The sequence below is a fragment of the Castanea sativa genome, chromosome 3 (genome assembly GCF_040712315.1).
Source record: "Castanea sativa cultivar Marrone di Chiusa Pesio chromosome 3, ASM4071231v1".
Taxonomy (NCBI): Eukaryota; Viridiplantae; Streptophyta; class Magnoliopsida; order Fagales; family Fagaceae; genus Castanea; species Castanea sativa.
The window spans coordinates 8,886,945-8,895,424 of NC_134015.1; positions in this window are offsets into that span (position 1 = coordinate 8,886,945).

Sequence of the window (8,480 nt, forward strand, 5' to 3'; positions counted from 1 at the left end):
GGTGCTGTGGTGATTTTCAATTTTCTTTGAAGAATTTTCAAAAATTGAAACTGTAGGGTCACAATTTGTACCTGGACTCAACAATGTGAAGGGAACCAGCCCAAAAAGCCCAATACAATGAAATTTATAGAAAGTGGGCTTGAAACCTTGGTTTTATGAGTGTGGGATAACACAAATGATAAGCTAGATCTGCAATTCGCATGCAATAAGATGTTTATGTAGTAAATAGTTTCCTCGGACGCATGCCGAGAATGATTTATATTGTTTTTCTCTGTTCTGAAGATAGATTACAATTTAGGATGGTAGCTATAGTGCTCTTCCCTCTTTTTTCCAATCCTCCCCTTGATGATCTTTCCTTTCCTTTTATATCATCGTTTTCTTCCCCACCATCTTCCACGTAAGGATCAGATCACCCATCTAGATACTTGTCCCATTTACCACTATCTTGAAGTCTTCAAATCATAGCTGTAAGGCTTATTTCTACTGTTCAGAGGTCATTTCCATTAATGCGGCCAGAGAGGCAAGTGCAGGGTCTTTAATGTAGTGGTAGCAGCTTTTCTTGAGATATTTCTCAATCATTATTTCTCTATGTACCTTTGTAGAACATATCTCCATCCATCGGACCTCCTAGAGTTTCCTTATAAACGTCATGGCGCATCGTATGATCTTCACTTTATTTAGCCGAGGAGATGACACTCCTCGGACCATTCCCTTCGACCTCCTTCGTAATAGCTTACTAGTGGGCTTTTAAGTTCGGTATTCTTATTACCATTAAGCCCTCCTCGGACAAATCAATACTCTTCGGACCAAGCCCAAGGCCCAAGAACTCATTCTGACTTTTCTGCTCTCACAGAAACATTAATAATAGGGTTTGGCTCTCATAAAAAAAAAAAAGGGTTTGGCAATGTTTGAACATCAACATCGGCTTGCAAATAATTTTTATTTTTTTATTTTGAAAAAAAATCAAACATTGCAATTAATTTTCTCATAATCTACAAATACAAATCAAATAAATGTTAATTATTCTATATTGAATAGTTCTGTTGTGTCATAAATTAGTCCTCCAATGAATAATTGAGGTACACTTTCATTTTTGATAATTTAGTCTAGGGACAGAACCAGAACTCAAATTGGTGGAGCTGAAGTATAAAGCCAAAGTTAGATTAAGACTAGGTGTTGTGGTGATTTTCAATTTTCTTTGAAGAATTTTCTAAAATTGAAACATTAATTGAGGTACACTTTTCCTTTTTGATAATTTAGTCCAGGGACAGAACCAGTACTCAAATTGGCGGAGCCAAAGTTAGATTAAGACTTGGTGCTGTGGTGATTTTCAATTTTCTTTGAAGAATTTTCAAAAATTGAAACATTAATAACAAGGTTTGGCAATGTTTGAATATCAACATCGGCTTGCAAATAATTTTTATTTTTTCTTTTGAAAAAAATCAAACATTGCAATTAATTTTCTCATAATCTACAAATACAAATCAAATAAATGTTGATTATTCTATATTGAATAGTTCTATTGTGTCATAAATTAGTCTAAAAAAAGGGCAAACAAATCGCACAAGTCACAATAAAATTACTAATGATAATTTATTGGATTAATTAAACAAATGTTAAAGAAAGAAAACACATTATCAATTATTAATGTTTATTAGGTTGGGTGCACGGTCCTTATGAGGTCTAGGCCACACTTAAATATTTCTCAGATATATTAGATTGTTGAACAAGCATTGAAAAGTCCAATTTTTATTATCTATCTATATATTATTAAAAGTTAAAGCGTAGTATTTAATGTTGCTTACAGGTATCACCAAGTAATATTGGTGGTGAGTTCTTGCTCTATAGTGGAAGACTTGACAAAAGCATAAGAGTTTGGTGGGTTCCCGAGAATACTGTTAATAGAGATGATCACGATACCTCTTCAATGGAAAGTGCAGTGAAAAGTTCAAGTATCATGATGTGTTAGGAAAAAAATTTCATGGTTTGAGTAATGAAGCATTGGGTCCCTTTTTTCAGTGTCTGCCGTGCTTCCAAAAGTGGTCTTGTAGTTGCATATTGTCCATAGTCATACAAATATCAGATTTGGTGGAGAATCAAGTGCTTCACATTTACAATATGTTACAAAATATCTAAGTGAGTGGGAAATATATTTGGCTCTCCAGTTAAGGAACTTTATCTAATATACAAATAACACAATCAAAGGTCTATGACTAAATGAAAGAAAACCTCTTTACTATTTCTAAGCTAAAGTAACTTCAAAACTTTTATTTCCTTCTTCATCTACCCTCTTCTTAGTAGGACAACCACTTCTTGGCCTCACACTTGAACGTGCAGCCCCCACTTCCACCATTTTAACGTTTGTGGACAGTTTCTTATTGCACTTATTAGTGTTGTTTTGTTGTACTTGTCTTCAAGGTCTAATCCTTGTGTAGTCAGGATCAGAATAACCTGAGTCACTATCTGATGAACTGCTTGAACACATAGATTTTCTTATTTTTCTTGCTTCTCAAAGAATAGGCCATGGTTTTCATTCAAAAAACACTGAACTTTCTGCTGAGAGATACAAATTTTTTTATAAACAAATCCCTGCAACAAAGAAAGTAGAGCTTAAAATAGAAACCATGAAGGCAAAGCTGGGTTTAATTATAAAAAAAAACAGTATTGGGGCAATGTTATCGATAATGGAGAGGATCATTTTGATTTGTTACCAATCTTATTTTGTTGCTTTTGTTTTCATCTTAATTGAGATTTATAGTGTTATGCACAAATTTGGAAGACTAATTAAAGTAAAAGAGGAAGAAAACAGCTAGCTCTGTCCTCTGTGTATCTGAGTAACTGTGGAACTTGAAGTAAGGAATTGGAACTTGACAACCCCTATATTGTCATTTCGTATACGCTTTTTTTTAAATTAAAAAAATGAGCTAATTACTAATTTGTATTGAATTTTCCTACCTATAAGAAAAGAGAGTACAAAATTTTTGTCCTAGACAATGAGCTAATTAAGAAGAGATTAAAGATATTCTAAAAACTTGTCCAAGATGCAAAATGATATGATGATGAGTTCTTTTTTATAATTCAAAAGACCGAAGATATATACTTATGCTATTCCCTTTTTAAAATAAATAAATAACTAGGTAGGAAGTAACTCCAAGTAATAAAGTTTTAATTCCTTCTTTTACTGCCTTTAGTTAATAACTAGCTAAATTCCCACACGATGTGCGATGCAACTTATTATTAGTTTTTTTCAATATTTCAATAAGTATATCAAGAATCTTGTACATTAGTTGGTTGGTACCTCAATTTCTAATAGAGACATTTATGATTCAGACCCCTTAACTATCGATGTATAAAAAAATTATAAATAAATTTCCTTGTAATAAATTGCAATATTTAGTTATTTTATAGATAAAATAGAAATCACACTATATGTATGAATGTTCACAAATTGAAAATTGCATGATATAGTGGTTAATAGATAAGCATGTTTCATGCCTACTAAAAAAATGCATATATCCTTCAATTTTTTTTTTTTTTTTACATTCTTGATTATGTGTTACTAATTTTTTTCCCTTTCTGTTGGACATTGCTTCAATTGTTGCATGATATAGTGTTTCAATTGTTTCTCACATAAAATAAATTTTTTTCTCATATAAATCTTAGAAATATTATATTAAAATTTTATTATGCTATAACAAAATAAATATATTTATTTTATTGTACGTGCGTGCCACATACACACATATATTACATGTGACTGAAAGAAGTTATGAAATTTAAAGAACTAAGATTTATTTTAGTGAATTCACAAATATTTAATTTTTTATAGCTTTTGTGTCAATTGTTGTTAAAGCAACTAAACATGAATAAAAATGTTATATTCTAAATTTATTATTATTATTATTCCAACTAAAAATTATCTTATATAGAGTTTATAAAAATAATCATAAAAATTCATTTGATATAAATAATTAATGCACAACTATAGATAATTAATAAATGCATTTACTCTATTGGCTAATTTAATGAACTAATACTTTGATATAAATGCAAACTTTGTTAATTTAGAACCCTAAATAAAGAAAACTTCAAAAAATGTGTCACGTGTTACAATCTCATACTCTCTAACATGAGGCATTTGCTTTATATATATATATATATATATATATATATATATATATATATATATATATATATATATATATATATATATATTGATATTGCTTAGCTAGGAATGATGTTGAATGCACAATAGGCTTGTGGGATATTCTTCCTTTGATTTCAAGTCACCAAGACAGACTTCAACACTTCACAGAATCAAGTCAAGAAACTCCCCCAGACCAATCCTTCACCCTACAATTCCTTAATTGCATCTTTGAATTATTATACGCAGAATTGATACCTTCATGCCCCCATCCTAAACACTTCTACTATCTGCATATTATTTAACTTATTAATTTTTGTTTTGTAGGCAGGTAATTGATTGAAACAAATCTAAGAAACATTTAGAACACAAAATATCCTCACAAGGCATCCCAATACATATGGGAATCTTCTGGTTTCTTTTTTCCCTATTGGATATTTTTTTTTTATCTGCGTTGAACATCTTGCTAAGTACAGGTTCTGTTACAAAGCACAGTTTAATACACCAAGTTGCTGATCATATTTGCATTTTGGAGAATTGTGTGAGTGTGGTTTCTATGATAGGTTACTTTCCCTATATTAGTATATTGTCTTAGAAGGATATTGAGTACTTACCTTAAAGTTGACTTTAACGGAGTCCACTTCAAAGATGTATTCACGAAAACAGTACTCTTAAATGGCCATAAACATTTGGAGTCAAAACGTTTGCATCACCTTTGTGATTGTGGGATTAGAGTTTTCACTTTGTTGTTTGTCTCCACTTCTATCAAACGTTCTGTGTTAGTGTAGATTGGTACCCGCACGGTAATTGGATTAAAGTTTTTATTTTGTTGTCTATTAGCCCTAAGTAGCCATATGTCTCCATCAAAGTCCCTCAAACGGTGCCTTAAGCAGTAAACTGTCTGTCTTAGTCATTTTTAGCCTTGAGATGTATCCCAAATTATTTATTGAGTTGTTTTGAAAATTCTTTGGATCCTTTGTGATATTTTTTCTTAATGGGCACGTCCTAAACTATTGTAGGTGCGATATTTTCCTCAAATTAAGAACTTTTAATTAACTGCAGACTTTAAATCTATGCATCTTATGTCATGTCACTACTATTTAAGCACAATGAGCTAAGGACAAAGAAATCAACATTGAGATCAGTGTCTAGGACATTTTTCAACAACCATGTCGATGCCTTAGAACACGGTTAGTTAATTATTTCCTGAATGTAGCCTTATATACCTCATTAACTTCAATAATTTCGTTGATTCTCAAAAAAGTTCTGTAATTTAGTCTTCTTGTGAGGTCCAATCTGTGAAATAATTGCTTGCCAAGTTTCAAAACATGGTTATATACATAATACATTTCGAATTACCACCAAAAAAAAAAAAAAAACTAGTAATGCTTTGGGTTTTTTGTCTATTGATCTCATTCAAAAGGAAGGTGTTAACTGCAATTATAGCATTTGGAAAATCAAATGTGGAGCAATAAGTTATTTAATGAATTTTTGACCCAAATTCACATGCTTAAAAGGGAGATCAAAATAGGCCGTGGAAGGTTTTAACACAAAGTGAAAGAGTAAAAACAAAGGTAGCTTAAAAGCAAAAACGGAGGGAGATTAAAAACAATGAGGTTTGTCTAAAAAACTATTTTAGTTTAAGTTTTAGAGTTGGGTCTTACCTTGTGATATTTAATTTTTAACGGAACTGCATAAAAACAATAATTTCCAAATAGTCTTAGAAAAATAGTCTTCATGATACTTGTGTGAACTTACTTTCGAAGCAGGAAGACACTATAGATAGATGACGTAAAATATTATTATTTTTTTTTTTTTTTTTGAGTGTGTATTTGCATGTGAGTGTTTGTGTTCATTTATCAAAAAAAAAAAAAAAAAAAAAGGTCTTGGTGTTTAATGATATGGACACCTGTCACCGTTTTGATTACTATTTTAACCACCAGTTGCTCACAAGTTACCTGTTAATTTACATGTTTTTAAGCTGGATTGTTTGTTCAAGTATTTCTAACTTTTAATTATAAATAAAATGAGAAGGCTATGCTAAAATATTTTTTATATTTTTATTTGGTTGTGTAGGTTGTTCATATTTTCTAACAGTTGATTACGGTATATCTATTAAATTGCAAGTTCAACAGCTATAAAATGAAAAGGCTATGCTAAAATATTTTTTTATTTTTTCTTTTGGTTGTGTAGGTTGTTCATATTTTCTACCATTTGATTACGGATTATCTGTTAAATTACAAGTTCAACGGCTGGATTATTTCGTAAAGTATGTCCAATTTTCAATTAATGAAAATGCTATTTTAAAATTGAGATTATATTATCTTTTGGTGTGCTAAAATAATTTTTATATTATCTTTTGGTTTCTACCAAATTATAACGAATTATTTATTAAATTGCAAGTTCACACAAGCTGGAATATTTCTTTAGGTCTCTCCAAAATGAAATGCTTTGCTAAAATAGTCCTCATATTATTGGTAGGGTGTTCATATTATTCACCAATTATTTGAAATGATCTTTTACTATAATAGCGGTTAGTAAATGATGGTTGGTAGGTACTATAGAGTCACATCAGCAGCTAGGATGTCTATCTTTCAATATGAAATTTTATTGAATTATATTCCCACGGTTCAAAAGAATATAGAACCCAAACAAGTTGAAAAAATGGGGGAATTTTATAAATTAGAAATTTTCTAATTTCTTTACAACCACATGATATTCAAATTTTGAGATAACCATTAGATGAGATTGTAAATTAATTCAGTAAAAAATCCAAATTCTTTAGAACCACCTGATATTCAAATTTTGAGATAGCTGTCAAATAAGACTGTAATATTTTCACAAGTTAGATATTTTCTATTGAAAACATGACTAGTGCAAAAATATCACATAATTTTTATTTATTTTTTTATGTTTTGCAGCCACAATGCTTAATATTTTATTTGTATTCTCATTTTTAATGCAACTGTATAAAGGTAGGAATCTCCAAATAGTCTTAGAAAAATGTTCTTCATGTTACATGTGTGAACTTCCTTACCAACCAAGAAGACACTATAAATAGATGACAGCAAAATGAATGCACCCCAAAAAAAGAAGGCTAAAATATTTTTTATATTATCTTTTGGTTGTGTAGATTGTTCATATTTTCTACCAATTGATTACAGATTTTCTATTAAATTGCAAGTTCAAAAGCTGGGTTGTTTCGTCAAGTATGTCCAACTTTCAATTATAAATATAATGAAAAGGCTGTGGTAAAATCTTTTTATATTATCTTTTAGTATGCTAAAATCATTTTTATATTATTTTTTTGGTTGTGTAGGCTGTTCATACTGTCTACCAAATTATTGTGGATTATCTAATACTAATCTCTATCTTCAAAGGAATAGATCTTTTTTATTATTAATATTTATTTTTAAAAAAACTTGCAAGGACTTAATTACAGTCCTCTGAAGTTTTCACCTAGCATGACTCTAACTTGAAATTTATAAAATTCTTTCTATCTTATTTTAAGTTAATTAAATTTTACTAACTTGGGAAGAAGGTTGATCAGCTCTGGAGTGACTACAAGGCCAAGTATGGCAACTAAGTAAGGGCTACGGTTAAGAGCTTTCTGAATTGAAATGAGTAAATTATAGTTGTATCCTTTTCACATCTAATTCCAAGACCAATACCTCCTATCATCATGAATCCTACAATATATTGATCATACATATATAATGCAGCTTAAGTATAGTAATACATTAAAAAATATTCAAAATAATAGCACAATCATAAAATAAAATAAAATAAAATAATTTATTACACGCAACGCGTAGGTCCGCGACTAATTTATTTAAAAGAAGTGTGCATGTAACTTAAGCTAAAGTAGAAAAAAACTTTAAAAAAATAAGGATAAAGAAAAAAAAAACAAAGAGACACCAGTTCTATTAAAAAAAAAAAAGACATACAACAGTGAGAGAGAGGAGACATCACAGATTAAGAAATAAACTCAGATCTGCTATAATCCGATCAAATTGAATGGAAACAATTAGTCATATTCGAGGCAATAACCCTCCAAGAACAAGTAGAAAGGAAAGGATTTTTAGGAATAATATTTGCTTGCCTCTTATTTCACCGTTCATGGTTTAAATACATCAACAGGACTAATCCAAATGAAAAGATAACAATCAACCTTATCACTTATCCTACCCAGGAAACAGAATGAATCCTATCTCTAGGAAGTTTAATCCTATCACTTATCTTCAACTGCTACTAAGTTGTATTATTTGTTCCCTTGGTATGCACATGCTCTGCAAACATAGCATTCCCTTCCCTTAAATATTGAATCTTGTCCTCA